Source organism: Osmerus mordax, unplaced genomic scaffold, assembly GCF_038355195.1.
Source record: "Osmerus mordax isolate fOsmMor3 unplaced genomic scaffold, fOsmMor3.pri Scaffold_194, whole genome shotgun sequence".
NCBI classification, from domain to species: domain Eukaryota; kingdom Metazoa; phylum Chordata; class Actinopteri; order Osmeriformes; family Osmeridae; genus Osmerus; species Osmerus mordax.
This window is the reverse complement of record NW_027120506.1, coordinates 373-25,463: the sequence shown is the minus strand read 5'-3', so window position 1 is coordinate 25,463 and position 25,091 is coordinate 373. Positions and strand designations below refer to the sequence as shown.

Genomic DNA, 25,091 nt, shown 5'->3' with positions numbered 1-25,091 from the left:
CACTTCTAGGCAGGGCAAAGAAAAGCCATTCAAAGGTTGTGGGTTGGAGTCCCACCAGAGTCGTTGTCTTTGCTTCCCAAACTCCCGTTGACAGATCACAGGAAGAGTTATTAGTATGGCCGCTCCTCCTCCTCTTCATCATGGGGAGTTTTGGCCCACGTCTCCCAGCGTTTCCTTCCATTTTTTCGAGTCCTGGTCCTGTGGAGACAGGGTCTCTGTGGCGCAATTGGTTAGCGCGTTCGGCTGTTAACCGAAAGGATGGTGGTTCGAGCCCACCCAGGGACGAGTGTTTTCTTGTTTGAAAACCTTAAAGCACCTAACCGAAGAGAGAAAACAGCAGCCTGAGCCCGTCGTGGAGCGCCAAGCAAGGCGCCGTGGCTTAGTTGGTCAAAGCGCCTGTCTAGTAAACAGGAGATCCTGAGTTCAAATCTCAGCGGTGCCTTTTCTGGCGCAAGAGGAAGCCAAGCGCTCCCTGGTGGTAGGTTCATTTGAAAGCTTAGCCTTGCAACTTGGCCCTCATCTTTGACAGTGAGCGAGCAGAGTGAGCCCGAGGAAGCAGAGCTCTCCCTGGTGGCCTAGTGGCTAGGATTCGGCGCTCTCACCGCCGCGGCCCGGGTTCGATTCCCGGTCAGGGAAACCTGTTTTGAGACCTCTTTTAAAATGGGGGCGGGTTTCCCTGCCGGTAGAGTAGCCTTGCTGTCGGATAGGCAATATTTGACCCCAAAACATGCCTCCTTCGAGCCGGATTTGAACCAGCGACCTAAGGATTTCTAACCGCGTTTGACCTACAGTCCTCCGCTCTACCAACTGAGCTATCGAAGGGTGAACGAGAGAGGGGTTTTTTCTGGCGAGGAAGGCATGCGATCCCCCATTCTCTCTCCAGTTGAGATACGAAAGAAGAAAGCCTTTGCTGACGCAACGGTCTTTCAAGCCTCTCCCTGGTGGTCTAGTGGCTAGGATTCGGCGCTTTCACCGCCGCGGCCCGGGTTCGATTCCCGGTCAGGGAACTTTAGGTTCAGCCGAAAGCTTGGTGACAGCTGGCTTTTTGCGTCCTTTGTCTCAAAGTAAGGCGTGCCACCAAGTCACGCTGTGTAGTTTGAACACACAGCTCACGCAGGGACTCGAAAGCTGGACCCTCAAGATTAAAAGCTTCCATTGCTTCCTCAAAGTGAGGTATATGAGAGAGAGTCAAAGGTGGACCGCTCCGACAGGGTTTGAACGCACGCCGCCCGAACAGGGACTTGAACCCTGGACCCTCAGATTAAAAGTCTGATGCTCTGCCGACTGAGCTATCCGGGCTCTGGAAGGACGGAAAACACAGGGTGTTTCGTGGAACTTGCGCATGTAAATCTCCTCGCCCACACGAACCCTTAAGGATCGTATGGCGAATCCCTGGCAAGTGTAGCGGGGTTTGCTCGTTGAAGAATGGAAGTACTTCGCCAATCGTCAGCATTAGTGAACACGCACCCGTCCAAATACCTTTGACAATGGATTTGTTCAAGTAAGGACAATATGGATCGTATGAAGGAGTTAGATTTTGAACTTGTTATGAGATTGGTTTCAATGAACAGCTGCAGGGGTCACGAGACTGAGTCTGCGTGATCTCAGTCAGGTTGCAATTAGAATTGCGTTTTTGGGGACGTGTTCTGTGGAATCGTTCAGGTAGTGTTGCACAGGCACTAATCTCGTTGAATCCCAGGAGAAGCTTGGCGACGTCCATTGGAACGTCAATCCTGATGGCGTTCACGCCATAGTTGGTACTCTGAGCGCACTTTGCGGCACAGCGTTTGCACATCAGAGTCCACGTCTGAATGTTGCCTCCTTGCATGCACGTGGGCCTCGTGGCGCAACGGTAGCGCGTCTGACTCCAGATCAGAAGGTTGCGTGTTCAAATCACGTCGGGGTCAGCGGAGATTATGTGTGGCCCTCCATCGGGAAAAGGACGTCTTTCTTGCGGACGCAGTGAGAGCTCACTCTTTTACAGAACTGGCAAAATCAAGCTCTGATTGCTTTCCCTCAAAGTGAGTCATGCCACCACTTCTAGGCAGGGCAAAGAAAAGCCATTCAAAGGTTGTGGGTTGGAGTCCCACCAGAGTCGTTGTCTTTGCTTCCCAAACTCCCGTTGACAGATCACAGGAAGAGTTATTAGTATGGCCGCTCCTCCTCCTCTTCATCATGGGGAGTTTTGGCCCACGTCTCCCAGCGTTTCCTTCCATTTTTTCGAGTCCTGGTCCTGTGGAGACAGGGTCTCTGTGGCGCAATTGGTTAGCGCGTTCGGCTGTTAACCGAAAGGATGGTGGTTCGAGCCCACCCAGGGACGAGTGTTTTCTTGTTTGAAAACCTTAAAGCACCTAACCGAAGAGAAAACAGCAGCCTGAGCCCGTCGTGGAGCGCCAAGCAAGGCGCCGTGGCTTAGTTGGTCAAAGCGCCTGTCTAGTAAACAGGAGATCCTGAGTTCAAATCTCAGCGGTGCCTTTTCTGGCGCAAGAGGAAGCCAAGCGCTCCCTGGTGGTAGGTTCATTTGAAAGCTTAGCCTTGCAACTTGGCCCTCATCTTTGACAGTGAGCGAGCAGAGTGAGCCCGAGGAAGCAGAGCTCTCCCTGGTGGCCTAGTGGCTAGGATTCGGCGCTCTCACCGCCGCGGCCCGGGTTCGATTCCCGGTCAGGGAAACCTGTTTTGAGACCTCTTTTAAAATGGGGGCGGGTTTCCCTGCCGGTAGAGTAGCCTTGCTGTCGGATAGGCAATATTTGACCCCAAAACATGCCTCCTTCGAGCCGGATTTGAACCAGCGACCTAAGGATTTCTAACCGCGTTTGACCTACAGTCCTCCGCTCTACCAACTGAGCTATCGAAGGGTGAACGAGAGAGGGGTTTTTTCTGGCGAGGAAGGCATGCGATCCCCCATTCTCTCTCCAGTTGAGATACGAAAGAAGAAAGCCTTTGCTGACGCAACGGTCTTTCAAGCCTCTCCCTGGTGGTCTAGTGGCTAGGATTCGGCGCTTTCACCGCCGCGGCCCGGGTTCGATTCCCGGTCAGGGAACTTTAGGTTCAGCCGAAAGCTTGGTGACAGCTGGCTTTTTGCGTCCTTTGTCTCAAAGTAAGGCGTGCCACCAAGTCACGCTGTGTAGTTTGAACACACAGCTCACGCAGGGACTCGAAAGCTGGACCCTCAAGATTAAAAGCTTCCATTGCTTCCTCAAAGTGAGGTATATGAGAGAGAGTCAAAGGTGGACCGCTCCGACAGGGTTTGAACGCACGCCGCCCGAACAGGGACTTGAACCCTGGACCCTCAGATTAAAAGTCTGATGCTCTGCCGACTGAGCTATCCGGGCTCTGGAAGGACGGAAAACACAGGGTGTTTCGTGGAACTTGCGCATGTAAATCTCCTCGCCCACACGAACCCTTAAGGATCGTATGGCGAATCCCTGGCAAGTGTAGCGGGGTTTGCTCGTTGAAGAATGGAAGTACTTCGCCAATCGTCAGCATTAGTGAACACGCACCCGTCCAAATACCTTTGACAATGGATTTGTTCAAGTAAGGACAATATGGATCGTATGAAGGAGTTAGATTTTGAACTTGTTATGAGATTGGTTTCAATGAACAGCTGCAGGGGTCACGAGACTGAGTCTGCGTGATCTCAGTCAGGTTGCAATTAGAATTGCGTTTTTGGGGACGTGTTCTGTGGAATCGTTCAGGTAGTGTTGCACAGGCACTAATCTCGTTGAATCCCAGGAGAAGCTTGGCGACGTCCATTGGAACGTCAATCCTGATGGCGTTCACGCCATAGTTGGTACTCTGAGCGCACTTTGCGGCACAGCGTTTGCACATCAGAGTCCACGTCTGAATGTTGCCTCCTTGCATGCACGTGGGCCTCGTGGCGCAACGGTAGCGCGTCTGACTCCAGATCAGAAGGTTGCGTGTTCAAATCACGTCGGGGTCAGCGGAGATTATGTGTGGCCCTCCATCGGGAAAAGGACGTCTTTCTTGCGGACGCAGTGAGAGCTCACTCTTTTACAGAACTGGCAAAATCAAGCTCTGATTGCTTTCCCTCAAAGTGAGTCATGCCACCACTTCTAGGCAGGGCAAAGAAAAGCCATTCAAAGGTTGTGGGTTGGAGTCCCACCAGAGTCGTTGTCTTTGCTTCCCAAACTCCCGTTGACAGATCACAGGAAGAGTTATTAGTATGGCCGCTCCTCCTCCTCTTCATCATGGGGAGTTTTGGCCCACGTCTCCCAGCGTTTCCTTCCATTTTTTCGAGTCCTGGTCCTGTGGAGACAGGGTCTCTGTGGCGCAATTGGTTAGCGCGTTCGGCTGTTAACCGAAAGGATGGTGGTTCGAGCCCACCCAGGGACGAGTGTTTTCTTGTTTGAAAACCTTAAAGCACCTAACCGAAGAGAAAACAGCAGCCTGAGCCCGTCGTGGAGCGCCAAGCAAGGCGCCGTGGCTTAGTTGGTCAAAGCGCCTGTCTAGTAAACAGGAGATCCTGAGTTCAAATCTCAGCGGTGCCTTTTCTGGCGCAAGAGGAAGCCAAGCGCTCCCTGGTGGTAGGTTCATTTGAAAGCTTAGCCTTGCAACTTGGCCCTCATCTTTGACAGTGAGCGAGCAGAGTGAGCCCGAGGAAGCAGAGCTCTCCCTGGTGGCCTAGTGGCTAGGATTCGGCGCTCTCACCGCCGCGGCCCGGGTTCGATTCCCGGTCAGGGAAACCTGTTTTGAGACCTCTTTTAAAATGGGGGCGGGTTTCCCTGCCGGTAGAGTAGCCTTGCTGTCGGATAGGCAATATTTGACCCCAAAACATGCCTCCTTCGAGCCGGATTTGAACCAGCGACCTAAGGATTTCTAACCGCGTTTGACCTACAGTCCTCCGCTCTACCAACTGAGCTATCGAAGGGTGAACGAGAGAGGGGTTTTTTCTGGCGAGGAAGGCATGCGATCCCCCATTCTCTCTCCAGTTGAGATACGAAAGAAGAAAGCCTTTGCTGACGCAACGGTCTTTCAAGCCTCTCCCTGGTGGTCTAGTGGCTAGGATTCGGCGCTTTCACCGCCGCGGCCCGGGTTCGATTCCCGGTCAGGGAACTTTAGGTTCAGCCGAAAGCTTGGTGACAGCTGGCTTTTTGCGTCCTTTGTCTCAAAGTAAGGCGTGCCACCAAGTCACGCTGTGTAGTTTGAACACACAGCTCACGCAGGGACTCGAAAGCTGGACCCTCAAGATTAAAAGCTTCCATTGCTTCCTCAAAGTGAGGTATATGAGAGAGAGTCAAAGGTGGACCGCTCCGACAGGGTTTGAACGCACGCCGCCCGAACAGGGACTTGAACCCTGGACCCTCAGATTAAAAGTCTGATGCTCTGCCGACTGAGCTATCCGGGCTCTGGAAGGACGGAAAACACAGGGTGTTTCGTGGAACTTGCGCATGTAAATCTCCTCGCCCACACGAACCCTTAAGGATCGTATGGCGAATCCCTGGCAAGTGTAGCGGGGTTTGCTCGTTGAAGAATGGAAGTACTTCGCCAATCGTCAGCATTAGTGAACACGCACCCGTCCAAATACCTTTGACAATGGATTTGTTCAAGTAAGGACAATATGGATCGTATGAAGGAGTTAGATTTTGAACTTGTTATGAGATTGGTTTCAATGAACAGCTGCAGGGGTCACGAGACTGAGTCTGCGTGATCTCAGTCAGGTTGCAATTAGAATTGCGTTTTTGGGGACGTGTTCTGTGGAATCGTTCAGGTAGTGTTGCACAGGCACTAATCTCGTTGAATCCCAGGAGAAGCTTGGCGACGTCCATTGGAACGTCAATCCTGATGGCGTTCACGCCATAGTTGGTACTCTGAGCGCACTTTGCGGCACAGCGTTTGCACATCAGAGTCCACGTCTGAATGTTGCCTCCTTGCATGCACGTGGGCCTCGTGGCGCAACGGTAGCGCGTCTGACTCCAGATCAGAAGGTTGCGTGTTCAAATCACGTCGGGGTCAGCGGAGATTATGTGTGGCCCTCCATCGGGAAAAGGACGTCTTTCTTGCGGACGCAGTGAGAGCTCACTCTTTTACAGAACTGGCAAAATCAAGCTCTGATTGCTTTCCCTCAAAGTGAGTCATGCCACCACTTCTAGGCAGGGCAAAGAAAAGCCATTCAAAGGTTGTGGGTTGGAGTCCCACCAGAGTCGTTGTCTTTGCTTCCCAAACTCCCGTTGACAGATCACAGGAAGAGTTATTAGTATGGCCGCTCCTCCTCCTCTTCATCATGGGGAGTTTTGGCCCACGTCTCCCAGCGTTTCCTTCCATTTTTTCGAGTCCTGGTCCTGTGGAGACAGGGTCTCTGTGGCGCAATTGGTTAGCGCGTTCGGCTGTTAACCGAAAGGATGGTGGTTCGAGCCCACCCAGGGACGAGTGTTTTCTTGTTTGAAAACCTTAAAGCACCTAACCGAAGAGAAAACAGCAGCCTGAGCCCGTCGTGGAGCGCCAAGCAAGGCGCCGTGGCTTAGTTGGTCAAAGCGCCTGTCTAGTAAACAGGAGATCCTGAGTTCAAATCTCAGCGGTGCCTTTTCTGGCGCAAGAGGAAGCCAAGCGCTCCCTGGTGGTAGGTTCATTTGAAAGCTTAGCCTTGCAACTTGGCCCTCATCTTTGACAGTGAGCGAGCAGAGTGAGCCCGAGGAAGCAGAGCTCTCCCTGGTGGCCTAGTGGCTAGGATTCGGCGCTCTCACCGCCGCGGCCCGGGTTCGATTCCCGGTCAGGGAAACCTGTTTTGAGACCTCTTTTAAAATGGGGGCGGGTTTCCCTGCCGGTAGAGTAGCCTTGCTGTCGGATAGGCAATATTTGACCCCAAAACATGCCTCCTTCGAGCCGGATTTGAACCAGCGACCTAAGGATTTCTAACCGCGTTTGACCTACAGTCCTCCGCTCTACCAACTGAGCTATCGAAGGGTGAACGAGAGAGGGGTTTTTTCTGGCGAGGAAGGCATGCGATCCCCCATTCTCTCTCCAGTTGAGATACGAAAGAAGAAAGCCTTTGCTGACGCAACGGTCTTTCAAGCCTCTCCCTGGTGGTCTAGTGGCTAGGATTCGGCGCTTTCACCGCCGCGGCCCGGGTTCGATTCCCGGTCAGGGAACTTTAGGTTCAGCCGAAAGCTTGGTGACAGCTGGCTTTTTGCGTCCTTTGTCTCAAAGTAAGGCGTGCCACCAAGTCACGCTGTGTAGTTTGAACACACAGCTCACGCAGGGACTCGAAAGCTGGACCCTCAAGATTAAAAGCTTCCATTGCTTCCTCAAAGTGAGGTATATGAGAGAGAGTCAAAGGTGGACCGCTCCGACAGGGTTTGAACGCACGCCGCCCGAACAGGGACTTGAACCCTGGACCCTCAGATTAAAAGTCTGATGCTCTGCCGACTGAGCTATCCGGGCTCTGGAAGGACGGAAAACACAGGGTGTTTCGTGGAACTTGCGCATGTAAATCTCCTCGCCCACACGAACCCTTAAGGATCGTATGGCGAATCCCTGGCAAGTGTAGCGGGGTTTGCTCGTTGAAGAATGGAAGTACTTCGCCAATCGTCAGCATTAGTGAACACGCACCCGTCCAAATACCTTTGACAATGGATTTGTTCAAGTAAGGACAATATGGATCGTATGAAGGAGTTAGATTTTGAACTTGTTATGAGATTGGTTTCAATGAACAGCTGCAGGGGTCACGAGACTGAGTCTGCGTGATCTCAGTCAGGTTGCAATTAGAATTGCGTTTTTGGGGACGTGTTCTGTGGAATCGTTCAGGTAGTGTTGCACAGGCACTAATCTCGTTGAATCCCAGGAGAAGCTTGGCGACGTCCATTGGAACGTCAATCCTGATGGCGTTCACGCCATAGTTGGTACTCTGAGCGCACTTTGCGGCACAGCGTTTGCACATCAGAGTCCACGTCTGAATGTTGCCTCCTTGCATGCACGTGGGCCTCGTGGCGCAACGGTAGCGCGTCTGACTCCAGATCAGAAGGTTGCGTGTTCAAATCACGTCGGGGTCAGCGGAGATTATGTGTGGCCCTCCATCGGGAAAAGGACGTCTTTCTTGCGGACGCAGTGAGAGCTCACTCTTTTACAGAACTGGCAAAATCAAGCTCTGATTGCTTTCCCTCAAAGTGAGTCATGCCACCACTTCTAGGCAGGGCAAAGAAAAGCCATTCAAAGGTTGTGGGTTGGAGTCCCACCAGAGTCGTTGTCTTTGCTTCCCAAACTCCCGTTGACAGATCACAGGAAGAGTTATTAGTATGGCCGCTCCTCCTCCTCTTCATCATGGGGAGTTTTGGCCCACGTCTCCCAGCGTTTCCTTCCATTTTTTCGAGTCCTGGTCCTGTGGAGACAGGGTCTCTGTGGCGCAATTGGTTAGCGCGTTCGGCTGTTAACCGAAAGGATGGTGGTTCGAGCCCACCCAGGGACGAGTGTTTTCTTGTTTGAAAACCTTAAAGCACCTAACCGAAGAGAAAACAGCAGCCTGAGCCCGTCGTGGAGCGCCAAGCAAGGCGCCGTGGCTTAGTTGGTCAAAGCGCCTGTCTAGTAAACAGGAGATCCTGAGTTCAAATCTCAGCGGTGCCTTTTCTGGCGCAAGAGGAAGCCAAGCGCTCCCTGGTGGTAGGTTCATTTGAAAGCTTAGCCTTGCAACTTGGCCCTCATCTTTGACAGTGAGCGAGCAGAGTGAGCCCGAGGAAGCAGAGCTCTCCCTGGTGGCCTAGTGGCTAGGATTCGGCGCTCTCACCGCCGCGGCCCGGGTTCGATTCCCGGTCAGGGAAACCTGTTTTGAGACCTCTTTTAAAATGGGGGCGGGTTTCCCTGCCGGTAGAGTAGCCTTGCTGTCGGATAGGCAATATTTGACCCCAAAACATGCCTCCTTCGAGCCGGATTTGAACCAGCGACCTAAGGATTTCTAACCGCGTTTGACCTACAGTCCTCCGCTCTACCAACTGAGCTATCGAAGGGTGAACGAGAGAGGGGTTTTTTCTGGCGAGGAAGGCATGCGATCCCCCATTCTCTCTCCAGTTGAGATACGAAAGAAGAAAGCCTTTGCTGACGCAACGGTCTTTCAAGCCTCTCCCTGGTGGTCTAGTGGCTAGGATTCGGCGCTTTCACCGCCGCGGCCCGGGTTCGATTCCCGGTCAGGGAACTTTAGGTTCAGCCGAAAGCTTGGTGACAGCTGGCTTTTTGCGTCCTTTGTCTCAAAGTAAGGCGTGCCACCAAGTCACGCTGTGTAGTTTGAACACACAGCTCACGCAGGGACTCGAAAGCTGGACCCTCAAGATTAAAAGCTTCCATTGCTTCCTCAAAGTGAGGTATATGAGAGAGAGTCAAAGGTGGACCGCTCCGACAGGGTTTGAACGCACGCCGCCCGAACAGGGACTTGAACCCTGGACCCTCAGATTAAAAGTCTGATGCTCTGCCGACTGAGCTATCCGGGCTCTGGAAGGACGGAAAACACAGGGTGTTTCGTGGAACTTGCGCATGTAAATCTCCTCGCCCACACGAACCCTTAAGGATCGTATGGCGAATCCCTGGCAAGTGTAGCGGGGTTTGCTCGTTGAAGAATGGAAGTACTTCGCCAATCGTCAGCATTAGTGAACACGCACCCGTCCAAATACCTTTGACAATGGATTTGTTCAAGTAAGGACAATATGGATCGTATGAAGGAGTTAGATTTTGAACTTGTTATGAGATTGGTTTCAATGAACAGCTGCAGGGGTCACGAGACTGAGTCTGCGTGATCTCAGTCAGGTTGCAATTAGAATTGCGTTTTTGGGGACGTGTTCTGTGGAATCGTTCAGGTAGTGTTGCACAGGCACTAATCTCGTTGAATCCCAGGAGAAGCTTGGCGACGTCCATTGGAACGTCAATCCTGATGGCGTTCACGCCATAGTTGGTACTCTGAGCGCACTTTGCGGCACAGCGTTTGCACATCAGAGTCCACGTCTGAATGTTGCCTCCTTGCATGCACGTGGGCCTCGTGGCGCAACGGTAGCGCGTCTGACTCCAGATCAGAAGGTTGCGTGTTCAAATCACGTCGGGGTCAGCGGAGATTATGTGTGGCCCTCCATCGGGAAAAGGACGTCTTTCTTGCGGACGCAGTGAGAGCTCACTCTTTTACAGAACTGGCAAAATCAAGCTCTGATTGCTTTCCCTCAAAGTGAGTCATGCCACCACTTCTAGGCAGGGCAAAGAAAAGCCATTCAAAGGTTGTGGGTTGGAGTCCCACCAGAGTCGTTGTCTTTGCTTCCCAAACTCCCGTTGACAGATCACAGGAAGAGTTATTAGTATGGCCGCTCCTCCTCCTCTTCATCATGGGGAGTTTTGGCCCACGTCTCCCAGCGTTTCCTTCCATTTTTTCGAGTCCTGGTCCTGTGGAGACAGGGTCTCTGTGGCGCAATTGGTTAGCGCGTTCGGCTGTTAACCGAAAGGATGGTGGTTCGAGCCCACCCAGGGACGAGTGTTTTCTTGTTTGAAAACCTTAAAGCACCTAACCGAAGAGAAAACAGCAGCCTGAGCCCGTCGTGGAGCGCCAAGCAAGGCGCCGTGGCTTAGTTGGTCAAAGCGCCTGTCTAGTAAACAGGAGATCCTGAGTTCAAATCTCAGCGGTGCCTTTTCTGGCGCAAGAGGAAGCCAAGCGCTCCCTGGTGGTAGGTTCATTTGAAAGCTTAGCCTTGCAACTTGGCCCTCATCTTTGACAGTGAGCGAGCAGAGTGAGCCCGAGGAAGCAGAGCTCTCCCTGGTGGCCTAGTGGCTAGGATTCGGCGCTCTCACCGCCGCGGCCCGGGTTCGATTCCCGGTCAGGGAAACCTGTTTTGAGACCTCTTTTAAAATGGGGGCGGGTTTCCCTGCCGGTAGAGTAGCCTTGCTGTCGGATAGGCAATATTTGACCCCAAAACATGCCTCCTTCGAGCCGGATTTGAACCAGCGACCTAAGGATTTCTAACCGCGTTTGACCTACAGTCCTCCGCTCTACCAACTGAGCTATCGAAGGGTGAACGAGAGAGGGGTTTTTTCTGGCGAGGAAGGCATGCGATCCCCCATTCTCTCTCCAGTTGAGATACGAAAGAAGAAAGCCTTTGCTGACGCAACGGTCTTTCAAGCCTCTCCCTGGTGGTCTAGTGGCTAGGATTCGGCGCTTTCACCGCCGCGGCCCGGGTTCGATTCCCGGTCAGGGAACTTTAGGTTCAGCCGAAAGCTTGGTGACAGCTGGCTTTTTGCGTCCTTTGTCTCAAAGTAAGGCGTGCCACCAAGTCACGCTGTGTAGTTTGAACACACAGCTCACGCAGGGACTCGAAAGCTGGACCCTCAAGATTAAAAGCTTCCATTGCTTCCTCAAAGTGAGGTATATGAGAGAGAGTCAAAGGTGGACCGCTCCGACAGGGTTTGAACGCACGCCGCCCGAACAGGGACTTGAACCCTGGACCCTCAGATTAAAAGTCTGATGCTCTGCCGACTGAGCTATCCGGGCTCTGGAAGGACGGAAAACACAGGGTGTTTCGTGGAACTTGCGCATGTAAATCTCCTCGCCCACACGAACCCTTAAGGATCGTATGGCGAATCCCTGGCAAGTGTAGCGGGGTTTGCTCGTTGAAGAATGGAAGTACTTCGCCAATCGTCAGCATTAGTGAACACGCACCCGTCCAAATACCTTTGACAATGGATTTGTTCAAGTAAGGACAATATGGATCGTATGAAGGAGTTAGATTTTGAACTTGTTATGAGATTGGTTTCAATGAACAGCTGCAGGGGTCACGAGACTGAGTCTGCGTGATCTCAGTCAGGTTGCAATTAGAATTGCGTTTTTGGGGACGTGTTCTGTGGAATCGTTCAGGTAGTGTTGCACAGGCACTAATCTCGTTGAATCCCAGGAGAAGCTTGGCGACGTCCATTGGAACGTCAATCCTGATGGCGTTCACGCCATAGTTGGTACTCTGAGCGCACTTTGCGGCACAGCGTTTGCACATCAGAGTCCACGTCTGAATGTTGCCTCCTTGCATGCACGTGGGCCTCGTGGCGCAACGGTAGCGCGTCTGACTCCAGATCAGAAGGTTGCGTGTTCAAATCACGTCGGGGTCAGCGGAGATTATGTGTGGCCCTCCATCGGGAAAAGGACGTCTTTCTTGCGGACGCAGTGAGAGCTCACTCTTTTACAGAACTGGCAAAATCAAGCTCTGATTGCTTTCCCTCAAAGTGAGTCATGCCACCACTTCTAGGCAGGGCAAAGAAAAGCCATTCAAAGGTTGTGGGTTGGAGTCCCACCAGAGTCGTTGTCTTTGCTTCCCAAACTCCCGTTGACAGATCACAGGAAGAGTTATTAGTATGGCCGCTCCTCCTCCTCTTCATCATGGGGAGTTTTGGCCCACGTCTCCCAGCGTTTCCTTCCATTTTTTCGAGTCCTGGTCCTGTGGAGACAGGGTCTCTGTGGCGCAATTGGTTAGCGCGTTCGGCTGTTAACCGAAAGGATGGTGGTTCGAGCCCACCCAGGGACGAGTGTTTTCTTGTTTGAAAACCTTAAAGCACCTAACCGAAGAGAAAACAGCAGCCTGAGCCCGTCGTGGAGCGCCAAGCAAGGCGCCGTGGCTTAGTTGGTCAAAGCGCCTGTCTAGTAAACAGGAGATCCTGAGTTCAAATCTCAGCGGTGCCTTTTCTGGCGCAAGAGGAAGCCAAGCGCTCCCTGGTGGTAGGTTCATTTGAAAGCTTAGCCTTGCAACTTGGCCCTCATCTTTGACAGTGAGCGAGCAGAGTGAGCCCGAGGAAGCAGAGCTCTCCCTGGTGGCCTAGTGGCTAGGATTCGGCGCTCTCACCGCCGCGGCCCGGGTTCGATTCCCGGTCAGGGAAACCTGTTTTGAGACCTCTTTTAAAATGGGGGCGGGTTTCCCTGCCGGTAGAGTAGCCTTGCTGTCGGATAGGCAATATTTGACCCCAAAACATGCCTCCTTCGAGCCGGATTTGAACCAGCGACCTAAGGATTTCTAACCGCGTTTGACCTACAGTCCTCCGCTCTACCAACTGAGCTATCGAAGGTGTGAACGAGAGAGGGGTTTTTTCTGGCGAGGAAGGCATGCGATCCCCCATTCTCTCTCCAGTTGAGATACGAAAGAAGAAAGCCTTTGCTGACGCAACGGTCTTTCAAGCCTCTCCCTGGTGGTCTAGTGGCTAGGATTCGGCGCTTTCACCGCCGCGGCCCGGGTTCGATTCCCGGTCAGGGAACTTTAGGTTCAGCCGAAAGCTTGGTGACAGCTGGCTTTTTGCGTCCTTTGTCTCAAAGTAAGGCGTGCCACCAAGTCACGCTGTGTAGTTTGAACACACAGCTCACGCAGGGACTCGAAAGCTGGACCCTCAAGATTAAAAGCTTCCATTGCTTCCTCAAAGTGAGGTATATGAGAGAGAGTCAAAGGTGGACCGCTCCGACAGGGTTTGAACGCACGCCGCCCGAACAGGGACTTGAACCCTGGACCCTCAGATTAAAAGTCTGATGCTCTGCCGACTGAGCTATCCGGGCTCTGGAAGGACGGAAAACACAGGGTGTTTCGTGGAACTTGCGCATGTAAATCTCCTCGCCCACACGAACCCTTAAGGATCGTATGGCGAATCCCTGGCAAGTGTAGCGGGGTTTGCTCGTTGAAGAATGGAAGTACTTCGCCAATCGTCAGCATTAGTGAACACGCACCCGTCCAAATACCTTTGACAATGGATTTGTTCAAGTAAGGACAATATGGATCGTATGAAGGAGTTAGATTTTGAACTTGTTATGAGATTGGTTTCAATGAACAGCTGCAGGGGTCACGAGACTGAGTCTGCGTGATCTCAGTCAGGTTGCAATTAGAATTGCGTTTTTGGGGACGTGTTCTGTGGAATCGTTCAGGTAGTGTTGCACAGGCACTAATCTCGTTGAATCCCAGGAGAAGCTTGGCGACGTCCATTGGAACGTCAATCCTGATGGCGTTCACGCCATAGTTGGTACTCTGAGCGCACTTTGCGGCACAGCGTTTGCACATCAGAGTCCACGTCTGAATGTTGCCTCCTTGCATGCACGTGGGCCTCGTGGCGCAACGGTAGCGCGTCTGACTCCAGATCAGAAGGTTGCGTGTTCAAATCACGTCGGGGTCAGCGGAGATTATGTGTGGCCCTCCATCGGGAAAAGGACGTCTTTCTTGCGGACGCAGTGAGAGCTCACTCTTTTACAGAACTGGCAAAATCAAGCTCTGATTGCTTTCCCTCAAAGTGAGTCATGCCACCACTTCTAGGCAGGGCAAAGAAAAGCCATTCAAAGGTTGTGGGTTGGAGTCCCACCAGAGTCGTTGTCTTTGCTTCCCAAACTCCCGTTGACAGATCACAGGAAGAGTTATTAGTATGGCCGCTCCTCCTCCTCTTCATCATGGGGAGTTTTGGCCCACGTCTCCCAGCGTTTCCTTCCATTTTTTCGAGTCCTGGTCCTGTGGAGACAGGGTCTCTGTGGCGCAATTGGTTAGCGCGTTCGGCTGTTAACCGAAAGGATGGTGGTTCGAGCCCACCCAGGGACGAGTGTTTTCTTGTTTGAAAACCTTAAAGCACCTAACCGAAGAGAAAACAGCAGCCTGAGCCCGTCGTGGAGCGCCAAGCAAGGCGCCGTGGCTTAGTTGGTCAAAGCGCCTGTCTAGTAAACAGGAGATCCTGAGTTCAAATCTCAGCGGTGCCTTTTCTGGCGCAAGAGGAAGCCAAGCGCTCCCTGGTGGTAGGTTCATTTGAAAGCTTAGCCTTGCAACTTGGCCCTCATCTTTGACAGTGAGCGAGCAGAGTGAGCCCGAGGAAGCAGAGCTCTCCCTGGTGGCCTAGTGGCTAGGATTCGGCGCTCTCACCGCCGCGGCCCGGGTTCGATTCCCGGTCAGGGAAACCTGTTTTGAGACCTCTTTTAAAATGGGGGCGGGTTTCCCTGCCGGTAGAGTAGCCTTGCTGTCGGATAGGCAATATTTGACCCCAAAACATGCCTCCTTCGAGCCGGATTTGAACCAGCGACCTAAGGATTTCTAACCGCGTTTGACCTACAGTCCTCCGCTCTACCAACTGAGCTATCGAAGGGTGAACGAGAGAGGGGTTTTTTCTGGCGAGGAAGGCATGCGATCCCCCATTCTCTCTCCAGTTGAGATACGAAAGAAGAAAGCCTTTGCTGACGCAACGGTCTTTCAAGCCTCTCCCTGGTGGTCTAGTGGCTAGGATTCGGCGCTTTCACCGCCGCGGCCCGGGTTCGATTCCCGGTCAGGGAACTTTAGGTTCAGCCGAAAGCTTGGTGACAGCTGGCTTTTTGCGTCCTTTGTCTCAAAGTAAGGCGTGCCACCAAGTCACGCTGTGTAGTTTGAACACACAGCTCACGCAGGGACTCGAAAGCTGGACCCTCAAGATTAAAAGCTTCCATTGCTTCCTCAAAGTGAGGTATATGAGAGAGAGTCAAAGGTGGACCGCTCCGACAGGGTTTGAACGCACGCCGCCCGAACAGGGACTTGAACCCTGGACCCTCAGATTAAAAGTCTGATGCTCTGCCGACTGAGCTATCCGGGCTCTGGAAGGACGGAAAACACAGGGTGTTTCGTGGAACTTGCGCATGTAAATCTCCTCGCCCACACGAACCCTTAAGGATCGTATGGCGAATCCCTGGCAAGTGTAGCGGGGTTTGCTCGTTGAAGAATGGAAGTACTTCGCCAATCGTCAGCATTAGTGAACACGCACCCGTCCAAATACCTTTGACAATGGATTTGTTCAAGTAAGGACAATATGGATCGTATGAAGGAGTTAGATTTTGAACTTGTTATGAGATTGGTTTCAATGAACAGCTGCAGGGGTCACGAGACTGAGTCTGCGTGATCTCAGTCAGGTTGCAATTAGAATTGCGTTTTTGGGGACGTGTTCTGTGGAATCGTTCAGGTAGTGTTGCACAGGCACTAATCTCGTTGAATCCCAGGAGAAGCTTGGCGACGTCCATTGGAACGTCAATCCTGATGGCGTTCACGCCATAGTTGGTACTCTGAGCGCACTTTGCGGCACAGCGTTTGCACATCAGAGTCCACGTCTGAATGTTGCCTCCTTGCATGCACGTGGGCCTCGTGGCGCAACGGTAGCGCGTCTGACTCCAGATCAGAAGGTTGCGTGTTCAAATCACGTCGGGGTCAGCGGAGATTATGTGTGGCCCTCCATCGGGAAAAGGACGTCTTTCTTGCGGACGCAGTGAGAGCTCACTCTTTTACAGAACTGGCAAAATCAAGCTCTGATTGCTTTCCCTCAAAGTGAGTCATGCCACCACTTCTAGGCAGGGCAAAGAAAAGCCATTCAAAGGTTGTGGGTTGGAGTCCCACCAGAGTCGTTGTCTTTGCTTCCCAAACTCCCGTTGACAGATCACAGGAAGAGTTATTAGTATGGCCGCTCCTCCTCCTCTTCATCATGGGGAGTTTTGGCCCACGTCTCCCAGCGTTTCCTTCCATTTTTTCGAGTCCTGGTCCTGTGGAGACAGGGTCTCTGTGGCGCAATTGGTTAGCGCGTTCGGCTGTTAACCGAAAGGATGGTGGTTCGAGCCCACCCAGGGACGAGTGTTTTCTTGTTTGAAAACCTTAAAGCACCTAACCGAAGAGAAAACAGCAGCCTGAGCCCGTCGTGGAGCGCCAAGCAAGGCGCCGTGGCTTAGTTGGTCAAAGCGCCTGTCTAGTAAACAGGAGATCCTGAGTTCAAATCTCAGCGGTGCCTTTTCTGGCGCAAGAGGAAGCCAAGCGCTCCCTGGTGGTAGGTTCATTTGAAAGCTTAGCCTTGCAACTTGGCCCTCATCTTTGACAGTGAGCGAGCAGAGTGAGCCCGAGGAAGCAGAGCTCTCCCTGGTGGCCTAGTGGCTAGGATTCGGCGCTCTCACCGCCGCGGCCCGGGTTCGATTCCCGGTCAGGGAAACCTGTTTTGAGACCTCTTTTAAAATGGGGGCGGGTTTCCCTGCCGGTAGAGTAGCCTTGCTGTCGGATAGGCAATATTTGACCCCAAAACATGCCTCCTTCGAGCCGGATTTGAACCAGCGACCTAAGGATTTCTAACCGCGTTTGACCTACAGTCCTCCGCTCTACCAACTGAGCTATCGAAGGGTGAACGAGAGAGGGGTTTTTTCTGGCGAGGAAGGCATGCGATCCCCCATTCTCTCTCCAGTTGAGATACGAAAGAAGAAAGCCTTTGCTGACGCAACGGTCTTTCAAGCCTCTCCCTGGTGGTCTAGTGGCTAGGATTCGGCGCTTTCACCGCCGCGGCCCGGGTTCGATTCCCGGTCAGGGAACTTTAGGTTCAGCCGAAAGCTTGGTGACAGCTGGCTTTTTGCGTCCTTTGTCTCAAAGTAAGGCGTGCCACCAAGTCACGCTGTGTAGTTTGAACACACAGCTCACGCAGGGACTCGAAAGCTGGACCCTCAAGATTAAAAGCTTCCATTGCTTCCTCAAAGTGAGGTATATGAGAGAGAGTCAAAGGTGGACCGCTCCGACAGGGTTTGAACGCACGCCGCCCGAACAGGGACTTGAACCCTGGACCCTCAGATTAAAAGTCTGATGCTCTGCCGACTGAGCTATCCGGGCTCTGGAAGGACGGAAAACACAGGGTGTTTCGTGGAACTTGCGCATGTAAATCTCCTCGCCCACACGAACCCTTAAGGATCGTATGGCGAATCCCTGGCAAGTGTAGCGGGGTTTGCTCGTTGAAGAATGGAAGTACTTCGCCAATCGTCAGCATTAGTGAACACGCACCCGTCCAAATACCTTTGACAATGGATTTGTTCAAGTAAGGACAATATGGATCGTATGAAGGAGTTAGATTTTGAACTTGTTATGAGATTGGTTTCAATGAACAGCTGCAGGGGTCACGAGACTGAGTCTGCGTGATCTCAGTCAGGTTGCAATTAGAATTGCGTTTTTGGGGACGTGTTCTGTGGAATCGTTCAGGTAGTGTTGCACAGGCACTAATCTCGTTGAATCCCAGGAGAAGCTTGGCGACGTCCATTGGAACGTCAATCCTGATGGCGTTCACGCCATAGTTGGTACTCTGAGCGCACTTTGCGGCACAGCGTTTGCACATCAGAGTCCACGTCTGAATGTTGCCTCCTTGCATGCACGTGGGCCTCGTGGCGCAACGGTAGCGCGTCTGACTCCAGATCAGAAGGTTGCGTGTTCAAATCACGTCGGGGTCAGCGGAGATTATGTGTGGCCCTCCATCGGGAAAAGGACGTCTTTCTTGCGGACGCAGTGAGAGCTCACTCTTTTACAGAACTGGCAAAATCAAGCTCTGATTGCTTTCCCTCAAAGTGAGTCATGCCACCACTTCTAGGCAGGGCAAAGAAAAGCCATTCAAAGGTTGTGGGTTGGAGTCCCACCAGAGTCGTTGTCTTTGCTTCCCAAACTCCCGTTGACAGATCACAGGAAGAGTTATTAGTATGGCCGCTCCTCCTCCTCTTCATCATGGGGAGTTTTGGCCCACGTCTCCCAGCGTTTCCTTCCATTTTTTCGAGTCCTGGTCCTGTGGAGACAGGGTCTCTGTGGCGCAATTGGTTAGCGCGTTCGGCTGTTAACCGAAAGGATGGTGGTTCGAGCCCACCCAGGGACGAGTGTTTTCTTGTTTGAAAACCTTAAAGCACCTAACCGAAGAGAAAACAGCAGCCTGAGCCCGTCGTGGAGCGCCAAGCAAGGCGCCGTGGCTTAGTTGGTCAAAGCGCCTGTCTAGTAAACAGGAGATCCTGAGTTCAAATCTCAGCGGTGCCTTTTCTGGCGCAAGAGGAAGCCAAGCGCTCCCTGGTGGTAGGTTCATTTGAAAGCTTAGCCTTGCAACTTGGCCCTCATCTTTGACAGTGAGCGAGCAGAGTGAGCCCGAGGAAGCAGAGCTCTCCCTGGTGGCCTAGTGGCTAGGATTCGGCGCTCTCACCGCCGCGGCCCGGGTTCGATTCCCGGTCAGGGAAACCTGTTTTGAGACCTCTTTTAAAATGGGGGCGGGTTTCCCTGCCGGTAGAGTAGCCTTGCTGTCGGATAGGCAATATTTGACCCCAAAACATGCCTCCTTCGAGCCGGATTTGAACCAGCGACCTAAGGATTTCTAACCGCGTTTGACCTACAGTCCTCCGCTCTACCAACTGAGCTATCGAAGGGTGAACGAGAGAGGGGTTTTTTCTGGCGAGGAAGGCATGCGATCCCCCATTCTCTCTCCAGTTGAGATACGAAAGAAGAAAGCCTTTGCTGACGCAACGGTCTTTCAAGCCTCTCCCTGGTGGTCTAGTGGCTAGGATTCGGCGCTTTCACCGCCGCGGCCCGGGTTCGATTCCCGGTCAGGGAACTTTAGGTTCAGCCGAAAGCTTGGTGACAGCTGGCTTTTTGCGTCCTTTGTCTCAAAGTAAGGCGTGCCACCAAGTCACGCTGTGTAGTTTGAACACACAGCTCACGCAGGGACTCGAAAGCTGGACCCTCAAGATTAAAAGCTTCCATTGCTTCCTCAAAGTGAGGTATATGAGAGAGAGTCAAAGGTGGACCGCTCCGACAGGGTTTGAACGCACGCCGCCCGAACAGGGACTTGAACCCTGGACCCTCAGATTAAAAGTCTGATGCTCTGCCGACTGAGCTATCCGGGCTCTGGAAGGACGGAAAACACAGGGTGTTTCGTGGAACTTGCGCATGTAAATCTCCTCGCCCACACGAACCCTTAAGGATCGTATGGCGAATCCCTGGCAAGTGTAGCGGGGTTTGCTCGTTGAAGAATGGAAGTACTTCGCCAATCGTCAGCATTAGTGAACACGCACCCGTCCAAATACCTTTGACAATGGATTTGTTCAAGTAAGGACAATATGGATCGTATGAAGGAGTTAGATTTTGAACTTGTTATGAGATTGGTTTCAATGAACAGCTGCAGGGGTCACGAGACTGAGTCTGCGTGATCTCAGTCAGGTTGCAATTAGAATTGCGTTTTTGGGGACGTGTTCTGTGGAATCGTTCAGGTAGTGTTGCACAGGCACTAATCTCGTTGAATCCCAGGAGAAGCTTGGCGACGTCCATTGGAACGTCAATCCTGATGGCGTTCACGCCATAGTTGGTACTCTGAGCGCACTTTGCGGCACAGCGTTTGCACATCAGAGTCCACGTCTGAATGTTGCCTCCTTGCATGCACGTGGGCCTCGTGGCGCAACGGTAGCGCGTCTGACTCCAGATCAGAAGGTTGCGTGTTCAAATCACGTCGGGGTCAGCGGAGATTATGTGTGGCCCTCCATCGGGAAAAGGACGTCTTTCTTGCGGACGCAGTGAGAGCTCACTCTTTTACAGAACTGGCAAAATCAAGCTCTGATTGCTTTCCCTCAAAGTGAGTCATGCCACCACTTCTAGGCAGGGCAAAGAAAAGCCATTCAAAGGTTGTGGGTTGGAGTCCCACCAGAGTCGTTGTCTTTGCTTCCCAAACTCCCGTTGACAGATCACAGGAAGAGTTATTAGTATGGCCGCTCCTCCTCCTCTTCATCATGGGGAGTTTTGGCCCACGTCTCCCAGCGTTTCCTTCCATTTTTTCGAGTCCTGGTCCTGTGGAGACAGGGTCTCTGTGGCGCAATTGGTTAGCGCGTTCGGCTGTTAACCGAAAGGATGGTGGTTCGAGCCCACCCAGGGACGAGTGTTTTCTTGTTTGAAAACCTTAAAGCACCTAACCGAAGAGAAAACAGCAGCCTGAGCCCGTCGTGGAGCGCCAAGCAAGGCGCCGTGGCTTAGTTGGTCAAAGCGCCTGTCTAGTAAACAGGAGATCCTGAGTTCAAATCTCAGCGGTGCCTTTTCTGGCGCAAGAGGAAGCCAAGCGCTCCCTGGTGGTAGGTTCATTTGAAAGCTTAGCCTTGCAACTTGGCCCTCATCTTTGACAGTGAGCGAGCAGAGTGAGCCCGAGGAAGCAGAGCTCTCCCTGGTGGCCTAGTGGCTAGGATTCGGCGCTCTCACCGCCGCGGCCCGGGTTCGATTCCCGGTCAGGGAAACCTGTTTTGAGACCTCTTTTAAAATGGGGGCGGGTTTCCCTGCCGGTAGAGTAGCCTTGCTGTCGGATAGGCAATATTTGACCCCAAAACATGCCTCCTTCGAGCCGGATTTGAACCAGCGACCTAAGGATTTCTAACCGCGTTTGACCTACAGTCCTCCGCTCTACCAACTGAGCTATCGAAGGGTGAACGAGAGAGGGGTTTTTTCTGGCGAGGAAGGCATGCGATCCCCCATTCTCTCTCCAGTTGAGATACGAAAGAAGAAAGCCTTTGCTGACGCAACGGTCTTTCAAGCCTCTCCCTGGTGGTCTAGTGGCTAGGATTCGGCGCTTTCACCGCCGCGGCCCGGGTTCGATTCCCGGTCAGGGAACTTTAGGTTCAGCCGAAAGCTTGGTGACAGCTGGCTTTTTGCGTCCTTTGTCTCAAAGTAAGGCGTGCCACCAAGTCACGCTGTGTAGTTTGAACACACAGCTCACGCAGGGACTCGAAAGCTGGACCCTCAAGATTAAAAGCTTCCATTGCTTCCTCAAAGTGAGGTATATGAGAGAGAGTCAAAGGTGGACCGCTCCGACAGGGTTTGAACGCACGCCGCCCGAACAGGGACTTGAACCCTGGACCCTCAGATTAAAAGTCTGATGCTCTGCCGACTGAGCTATCCGGGCTCTGGAAGGACGGAAAACACAGGGTGTTTCGTGGAACTTGCGCATGTAAATCTCCTCGCCCACACGAACCCTTAAGGATCGTATGGCGAATCCCTGGCAAGTGTAGCGGGGTTTGCTCGTTGAAGAATGGAAGTACTTCGCCAATCGTCAGCATTAGTGAACACGCACCCGTCCAAATACCTTTGACAATGGATTTGTTCAAGTAAGGACAATATGGATCGTATGAAGGAGTTAGATTTTGAACTTGTTATGAGATTGGTTTCAATGAACAGCTGCAGGGGTCACGAGACTGAGTCTGCGTGATCTCAGTCAGGTTGCAATTAGAATTGCGTTTTTGGGGACGTGTTCTGTGGAATCGTTCAGGTAGTGTTGCACAGGCACTAATCTCGTTGAATCCCAGGAGAAGCTTGGCGACGTCCATTGGAACGTCAATCCTGATGGCGTTCACGCCATAGTTGGTACTCTGAGCGCACTTTGCGGCACAGCGTTTGCACATCAGAGTCCACGTCTGAATGTTGCCTCCTTGCATGCACGTGGGCCTCGTGGCGCAACGGTAGCGCGTCTGACTCCAGATCAGAAGGTTGCGTGTTCAAATCACGTCGGGGTCAGCGGAGATTATGTGTGGCCCTCCATCGGGAAAAGGACGTCTTTCTTGCGGACGCAGTGAGAGCTCACTCTTTTACAGAACTGGCAAAATCAAGCTCTGATTGCTTTCCCTCAAAGTGAGTCATGCCACCACTTCTAGGCAGGGCAAAGAAAAGCCATTCAAAGGTTGTGGGTTGGAGTCCCACCAGAGTCGTTGTCTTTGCTTCCCAAACTCCCGTTGACAGATCACAGGAAGAGTTATTAGTATGGCCGCTCCTCCTCCTCTTCATCATGGGGAGTTTTGGCCCACGTCTCCCAGCGTTTCCTTCCATTTTTTCGAGTCCTGGTCCTGTGGAGACAGGGTCTCTGTGGCGCAATTGGTTAGCGCGTTCGGCTGTTAACCGAAAGGATGGTGGTTCGAGCCCACCCAGGGACGAGTGTTTTCTTGTTTGAAAACCTTAAAGCACCTAACCGAAGAGAAAACAGCAGCCTGAGCCCGTCGTGGAGCGCCAAGCAAGGCGCCGTGGCTTAGTTGGTCAAAGCGCCTGTCTAGTAAACAGGAGATCCTGAGTTCAAATCTCAGCGGTGCCTTTTCTGGCGCAAGAGGAAGCCAAGCGCTCCTGGTGGTAGGTTCATTTGAAAGCTTAGCCTTGCAACTTGGCCCTCATCTTTGACAGTGAGCGAGCAGAGTGAGCCCGAGGAAGCAGAGCTCTCCCTGGTGGCCTAGTGGCTAGGATTCGGCGCTCTCACCGCCGCGGCCCGGGTTCGATTCCCGGTCAGGGAAACCTGTTTTGAGACCTCTTTTAAAATGGGGGCGGGTTTCCCTGCCGGTAGAGTAGCCTTGCTGTCGGATAGGCAATATTTGACCCCAAAACATGCCTCCTTCGAGCCGGATTTGAACCAGCGACCTAAGGATTTCTAACCGCGTTTGACCTACAGTCCTCCGCTCTACCAACTGAGCTATCGAAGGGTGAACGAGAGAGGGGTTTTTTCTGGCGAGGAAGGCATGCGATCCCCCATTCTCTCTCCAGTTGAGATACGAAAGAAGAAAGCCTTTGCTGACGCAACGGTCTTTCAAGCCTCTCCCTGGTGGTCTAGTGGCTAGGATTCGGCGCTTTCACCGCCGCGGCCCGGGTTCGATTCCCGGTCAGGGAACTTTAGGTTCAGCCGAAAGCTTGGTGACAGCTGGCTTTTTGCGTCCTTTGTCTCAAAGTAAGGCGTGCCACCAAGTCACGCTGTGTAGTTTGAACACACAGCTCACGCAGGGACTCGAAAGCTGGACCCTCAAGATTAAAAGCTTCCATTGCTTCCTCAAAGTGAGGTATATGAGAGAGAGTCAAAGGTGGACCGCTCCGACAGGGTTTGAACGCACGCCGCCCGAACAGGGACTTGAACCCTGGACCCTCAGATTAAAAGTCTGATGCTCTGCCGACTGAGCTATCCGGGCTCTGGAAGGACGGAAAACACAGGGTGTTTCGTGGAACTTGCGCATGTAAATCTCCTCGCCCACACGAACCCTTAAGGATCGTATGGCGAATCCCTGGCAAGTGTAGCGGGGTTTGCTCGTTGAAGAATGGAAGTACTTCGCCAATCGTCAGCATTAGTGAACACGCACCCGTCCAAATACCTTTGACAATGGATTTGTTCAAGTAAGGACAATATGGATCGTATGAAGGAGTTAGATTTTGAACTTGTTATGAGATTGGTTTCAATGAACAGCTGCAGGGGTCACGAGACTGAGTCTGCGTGATCTCAGTCAGGTTGCAATTAGAATTGCGTTTTTTTGGGACGTGTTCTGTGGAATCGTTCAGGTAGTGTTGCACAGGCACTAATCTCGTTGAATCCCAGGAGAAGCTTGGCGACGTCCATTGGAACGTCAATCCTGATGGCGTTCACGCCATAGTTGGTACTCTGAGCGCACTTTGCGGCACAGCGTTTGCACATCAGAGTCCACGTCTGAATGTTGCCTCCTTGCATGCACGTGGGCCTCGTGGCGCAACGGTAGCGCGTCTGACTCCAGATCAGAAGGTTGCGTGTTCAAATCACGTCGGGGTCAGCGGAGATTATGTGTGGCCCTCCATCGGGAAAAGGACGTCTTTCTTGCGGACGCAGTGAGAGCTCACTCTTTTACAGAAACTGGCAAAATCAAGCTCTGATTGCTTTCCCTCAAAGTGAGTCATGCCACCACTTCTAGGCAGGGCAAAGAAAAGCCATTCAAAGGTTGTGGGTTGGAGTCCCACCAGAGTCGTTGTCTTTGCTTCCCAAACTCCCGTTGACAGATCACAGGAAGAGTTATTAGTATGGCCGCTCCTCCTCCTCTTCATCATGGGGAGTTTTGGCCCACGTCTCCCAGCGTTTCCTTCCATTTTTTCGAGTCCTGGTCCTGTGGAGACAGGGTCTCTGTGGCGCAATTGGTTAGCGCGTTCGGCTGTTAACCGAAAGGATGGTGGTTCGAGCCCACCCAGGGACGAGTGTTTTCTTGTTTGAAAACCTTAAAGCACCTAACCGAAGAGAAAACAGCAGCCTGAGCCCGTCGTGGAGCGCCAAGCAAGGCGCCGTGGCTTAGTTGGTCAAAGCGCCTGTCTAGTAAACAGGAGATCCTGAGTTCAAATCTCAGCGGTGCCTTTTCTGGCGCAAGAGGAAGCCAAGCGCTCCCTGGTGGTAGGTTCATTTGAAAGCTTAGCCTTGCAACTTGGCCCTCATCTTTGACAGTGAGCGAGCAGAGTGAGCCCGAGGAAGCAGAGCTCTCCCTGGTGGCCTAGTGGCTAGGATTCGGCGCTCTCACCGCCGCGGCCCGGGTTCGATTCCCGGTCAGGGAAACCTGTTTTGAGACCTCTTTTAAAATGGGGGGCGGGTTTCCCTGCCGGTAGAGTAGC

General features: G+C 52.6%; 50 non-coding genes across 50 annotated transcripts; 38 read left to right on the top strand and 12 right to left on the bottom strand.

The window, feature by feature from the left end:
* Window positions 1–211: 211 nt before the first annotated feature.
* trnan-guu (transfer RNA asparagine (anticodon GUU)) lies at window positions 212–285 on the top strand. Its single transcript has one exon. It is a non-coding gene; the product is annotated as a tRNA-Asn (tRNA).
* An 83-nt stretch (window positions 286–368) lies between these two features.
* Window positions 369–442, top strand: trnat-agu (transfer RNA threonine (anticodon AGU)). The gene has a single exon. It is a non-coding gene; the product is annotated as a tRNA-Thr (tRNA).
* Window positions 443–1,226: 784 nt separating this feature from the next.
* Window positions 1,227–1,299, bottom strand: trnak-uuu (transfer RNA lysine (anticodon UUU)). The gene has a single exon. It is a non-coding gene; the product is annotated as a tRNA-Lys (tRNA).
* A 536-nt stretch (window positions 1,300–1,835) lies between these two features.
* Window positions 1,836–1,907, top strand: trnaw-cca (transfer RNA tryptophan (anticodon CCA)). The gene has a single exon. It is a non-coding gene; the product is annotated as a tRNA-Trp (tRNA).
* A 339-nt stretch (window positions 1,908–2,246) lies between these two features.
* Window positions 2,247–2,320, top strand: trnan-guu (transfer RNA asparagine (anticodon GUU)). The gene has a single exon. It is a non-coding gene; the product is annotated as a tRNA-Asn (tRNA).
* An 81-nt stretch (window positions 2,321–2,401) lies between these two features.
* Window positions 2,402–2,475, top strand: trnat-agu (transfer RNA threonine (anticodon AGU)). Its single transcript has one exon. It is a non-coding gene; the product is annotated as a tRNA-Thr (tRNA).
* A 784-nt stretch (window positions 2,476–3,259) lies between these two features.
* Window positions 3,260–3,332, bottom strand: trnak-uuu (transfer RNA lysine (anticodon UUU)). Its single transcript has one exon. It is a non-coding gene; the product is annotated as a tRNA-Lys (tRNA).
* Window positions 3,333–3,868: 536 nt separating this feature from the next.
* trnaw-cca (transfer RNA tryptophan (anticodon CCA)) lies at window positions 3,869–3,940 on the top strand. The gene has a single exon. It is a non-coding gene; the product is annotated as a tRNA-Trp (tRNA).
* A 339-nt stretch (window positions 3,941–4,279) lies between these two features.
* On the top strand, window positions 4,280–4,353 carry trnan-guu (transfer RNA asparagine (anticodon GUU)). The gene has a single exon. It is a non-coding gene; the product is annotated as a tRNA-Asn (tRNA).
* Window positions 4,354–4,434: 81 nt separating this feature from the next.
* Window positions 4,435–4,508, top strand: trnat-agu (transfer RNA threonine (anticodon AGU)). Its single transcript has one exon. It is a non-coding gene; the product is annotated as a tRNA-Thr (tRNA).
* Window positions 4,509–5,292: 784 nt separating this feature from the next.
* trnak-uuu (transfer RNA lysine (anticodon UUU)) lies at window positions 5,293–5,365 on the bottom strand. The gene has a single exon. It is a non-coding gene; the product is annotated as a tRNA-Lys (tRNA).
* A 536-nt stretch (window positions 5,366–5,901) lies between these two features.
* Window positions 5,902–5,973, top strand: trnaw-cca (transfer RNA tryptophan (anticodon CCA)). The gene has a single exon. It is a non-coding gene; the product is annotated as a tRNA-Trp (tRNA).
* A 339-nt stretch (window positions 5,974–6,312) lies between these two features.
* On the top strand, window positions 6,313–6,386 carry trnan-guu (transfer RNA asparagine (anticodon GUU)). Its single transcript has one exon. It is a non-coding gene; the product is annotated as a tRNA-Asn (tRNA).
* Window positions 6,387–6,467: 81 nt separating this feature from the next.
* trnat-agu (transfer RNA threonine (anticodon AGU)) lies at window positions 6,468–6,541 on the top strand. The gene has a single exon. It is a non-coding gene; the product is annotated as a tRNA-Thr (tRNA).
* Window positions 6,542–7,325: 784 nt separating this feature from the next.
* trnak-uuu (transfer RNA lysine (anticodon UUU)) lies at window positions 7,326–7,398 on the bottom strand. The gene has a single exon. It is a non-coding gene; the product is annotated as a tRNA-Lys (tRNA).
* A 536-nt stretch (window positions 7,399–7,934) lies between these two features.
* On the top strand, window positions 7,935–8,006 carry trnaw-cca (transfer RNA tryptophan (anticodon CCA)). The gene has a single exon. It is a non-coding gene; the product is annotated as a tRNA-Trp (tRNA).
* A 339-nt stretch (window positions 8,007–8,345) lies between these two features.
* trnan-guu (transfer RNA asparagine (anticodon GUU)) lies at window positions 8,346–8,419 on the top strand. Its single transcript has one exon. It is a non-coding gene; the product is annotated as a tRNA-Asn (tRNA).
* Window positions 8,420–8,500: 81 nt separating this feature from the next.
* trnat-agu (transfer RNA threonine (anticodon AGU)) lies at window positions 8,501–8,574 on the top strand. Its single transcript has one exon. It is a non-coding gene; the product is annotated as a tRNA-Thr (tRNA).
* A 784-nt stretch (window positions 8,575–9,358) lies between these two features.
* trnak-uuu (transfer RNA lysine (anticodon UUU)) lies at window positions 9,359–9,431 on the bottom strand. The gene has a single exon. It is a non-coding gene; the product is annotated as a tRNA-Lys (tRNA).
* A 536-nt stretch (window positions 9,432–9,967) lies between these two features.
* Window positions 9,968–10,039, top strand: trnaw-cca (transfer RNA tryptophan (anticodon CCA)). Its single transcript has one exon. It is a non-coding gene; the product is annotated as a tRNA-Trp (tRNA).
* Window positions 10,040–10,378: 339 nt separating this feature from the next.
* On the top strand, window positions 10,379–10,452 carry trnan-guu (transfer RNA asparagine (anticodon GUU)). The gene has a single exon. It is a non-coding gene; the product is annotated as a tRNA-Asn (tRNA).
* An 81-nt stretch (window positions 10,453–10,533) lies between these two features.
* On the top strand, window positions 10,534–10,607 carry trnat-agu (transfer RNA threonine (anticodon AGU)). The gene has a single exon. It is a non-coding gene; the product is annotated as a tRNA-Thr (tRNA).
* A 784-nt stretch (window positions 10,608–11,391) lies between these two features.
* Window positions 11,392–11,464, bottom strand: trnak-uuu (transfer RNA lysine (anticodon UUU)). The gene has a single exon. It is a non-coding gene; the product is annotated as a tRNA-Lys (tRNA).
* Window positions 11,465–12,000: 536 nt separating this feature from the next.
* trnaw-cca (transfer RNA tryptophan (anticodon CCA)) lies at window positions 12,001–12,072 on the top strand. The gene has a single exon. It is a non-coding gene; the product is annotated as a tRNA-Trp (tRNA).
* Window positions 12,073–12,411: 339 nt separating this feature from the next.
* trnan-guu (transfer RNA asparagine (anticodon GUU)) lies at window positions 12,412–12,485 on the top strand. The gene has a single exon. It is a non-coding gene; the product is annotated as a tRNA-Asn (tRNA).
* An 81-nt stretch (window positions 12,486–12,566) lies between these two features.
* Window positions 12,567–12,640, top strand: trnat-agu (transfer RNA threonine (anticodon AGU)). Its single transcript has one exon. It is a non-coding gene; the product is annotated as a tRNA-Thr (tRNA).
* A 785-nt stretch (window positions 12,641–13,425) lies between these two features.
* Window positions 13,426–13,498, bottom strand: trnak-uuu (transfer RNA lysine (anticodon UUU)). Its single transcript has one exon. It is a non-coding gene; the product is annotated as a tRNA-Lys (tRNA).
* Window positions 13,499–14,034: 536 nt separating this feature from the next.
* Window positions 14,035–14,106, top strand: trnaw-cca (transfer RNA tryptophan (anticodon CCA)). The gene has a single exon. It is a non-coding gene; the product is annotated as a tRNA-Trp (tRNA).
* A 339-nt stretch (window positions 14,107–14,445) lies between these two features.
* On the top strand, window positions 14,446–14,519 carry trnan-guu (transfer RNA asparagine (anticodon GUU)). The gene has a single exon. It is a non-coding gene; the product is annotated as a tRNA-Asn (tRNA).
* An 81-nt stretch (window positions 14,520–14,600) lies between these two features.
* Window positions 14,601–14,674, top strand: trnat-agu (transfer RNA threonine (anticodon AGU)). Its single transcript has one exon. It is a non-coding gene; the product is annotated as a tRNA-Thr (tRNA).
* A 784-nt stretch (window positions 14,675–15,458) lies between these two features.
* Window positions 15,459–15,531, bottom strand: trnak-uuu (transfer RNA lysine (anticodon UUU)). Its single transcript has one exon. It is a non-coding gene; the product is annotated as a tRNA-Lys (tRNA).
* A 536-nt stretch (window positions 15,532–16,067) lies between these two features.
* Window positions 16,068–16,139, top strand: trnaw-cca (transfer RNA tryptophan (anticodon CCA)). Its single transcript has one exon. It is a non-coding gene; the product is annotated as a tRNA-Trp (tRNA).
* Window positions 16,140–16,478: 339 nt separating this feature from the next.
* Window positions 16,479–16,552, top strand: trnan-guu (transfer RNA asparagine (anticodon GUU)). Its single transcript has one exon. It is a non-coding gene; the product is annotated as a tRNA-Asn (tRNA).
* Window positions 16,553–16,633: 81 nt separating this feature from the next.
* On the top strand, window positions 16,634–16,707 carry trnat-agu (transfer RNA threonine (anticodon AGU)). Its single transcript has one exon. It is a non-coding gene; the product is annotated as a tRNA-Thr (tRNA).
* Window positions 16,708–17,491: 784 nt separating this feature from the next.
* Window positions 17,492–17,564, bottom strand: trnak-uuu (transfer RNA lysine (anticodon UUU)). Its single transcript has one exon. It is a non-coding gene; the product is annotated as a tRNA-Lys (tRNA).
* Window positions 17,565–18,100: 536 nt separating this feature from the next.
* trnaw-cca (transfer RNA tryptophan (anticodon CCA)) lies at window positions 18,101–18,172 on the top strand. The gene has a single exon. It is a non-coding gene; the product is annotated as a tRNA-Trp (tRNA).
* A 339-nt stretch (window positions 18,173–18,511) lies between these two features.
* On the top strand, window positions 18,512–18,585 carry trnan-guu (transfer RNA asparagine (anticodon GUU)). Its single transcript has one exon. It is a non-coding gene; the product is annotated as a tRNA-Asn (tRNA).
* An 81-nt stretch (window positions 18,586–18,666) lies between these two features.
* Window positions 18,667–18,740, top strand: trnat-agu (transfer RNA threonine (anticodon AGU)). The gene has a single exon. It is a non-coding gene; the product is annotated as a tRNA-Thr (tRNA).
* A 784-nt stretch (window positions 18,741–19,524) lies between these two features.
* trnak-uuu (transfer RNA lysine (anticodon UUU)) lies at window positions 19,525–19,597 on the bottom strand. The gene has a single exon. It is a non-coding gene; the product is annotated as a tRNA-Lys (tRNA).
* Window positions 19,598–20,133: 536 nt separating this feature from the next.
* Window positions 20,134–20,205, top strand: trnaw-cca (transfer RNA tryptophan (anticodon CCA)). Its single transcript has one exon. It is a non-coding gene; the product is annotated as a tRNA-Trp (tRNA).
* Window positions 20,206–20,544: 339 nt separating this feature from the next.
* trnan-guu (transfer RNA asparagine (anticodon GUU)) lies at window positions 20,545–20,618 on the top strand. The gene has a single exon. It is a non-coding gene; the product is annotated as a tRNA-Asn (tRNA).
* Window positions 20,619–20,699: 81 nt separating this feature from the next.
* trnat-agu (transfer RNA threonine (anticodon AGU)) lies at window positions 20,700–20,773 on the top strand. The gene has a single exon. It is a non-coding gene; the product is annotated as a tRNA-Thr (tRNA).
* Window positions 20,774–21,557: 784 nt separating this feature from the next.
* On the bottom strand, window positions 21,558–21,630 carry trnak-uuu (transfer RNA lysine (anticodon UUU)). Its single transcript has one exon. It is a non-coding gene; the product is annotated as a tRNA-Lys (tRNA).
* Window positions 21,631–22,166: 536 nt separating this feature from the next.
* trnaw-cca (transfer RNA tryptophan (anticodon CCA)) lies at window positions 22,167–22,238 on the top strand. The gene has a single exon. It is a non-coding gene; the product is annotated as a tRNA-Trp (tRNA).
* Window positions 22,239–22,577: 339 nt separating this feature from the next.
* Window positions 22,578–22,651, top strand: trnan-guu (transfer RNA asparagine (anticodon GUU)). The gene has a single exon. It is a non-coding gene; the product is annotated as a tRNA-Asn (tRNA).
* Window positions 22,652–22,732: 81 nt separating this feature from the next.
* On the top strand, window positions 22,733–22,806 carry trnat-agu (transfer RNA threonine (anticodon AGU)). Its single transcript has one exon. It is a non-coding gene; the product is annotated as a tRNA-Thr (tRNA).
* Window positions 22,807–23,589: 783 nt separating this feature from the next.
* Window positions 23,590–23,662, bottom strand: trnak-uuu (transfer RNA lysine (anticodon UUU)). Its single transcript has one exon. It is a non-coding gene; the product is annotated as a tRNA-Lys (tRNA).
* A 537-nt stretch (window positions 23,663–24,199) lies between these two features.
* Window positions 24,200–24,271, top strand: trnaw-cca (transfer RNA tryptophan (anticodon CCA)). The gene has a single exon. It is a non-coding gene; the product is annotated as a tRNA-Trp (tRNA).
* A 340-nt stretch (window positions 24,272–24,611) lies between these two features.
* trnan-guu (transfer RNA asparagine (anticodon GUU)) lies at window positions 24,612–24,685 on the top strand. The gene has a single exon. It is a non-coding gene; the product is annotated as a tRNA-Asn (tRNA).
* Window positions 24,686–24,766: 81 nt separating this feature from the next.
* Window positions 24,767–24,840, top strand: trnat-agu (transfer RNA threonine (anticodon AGU)). Its single transcript has one exon. It is a non-coding gene; the product is annotated as a tRNA-Thr (tRNA).
* The last annotated feature ends 251 nt before the right edge of the window (window positions 24,841–25,091 follow it).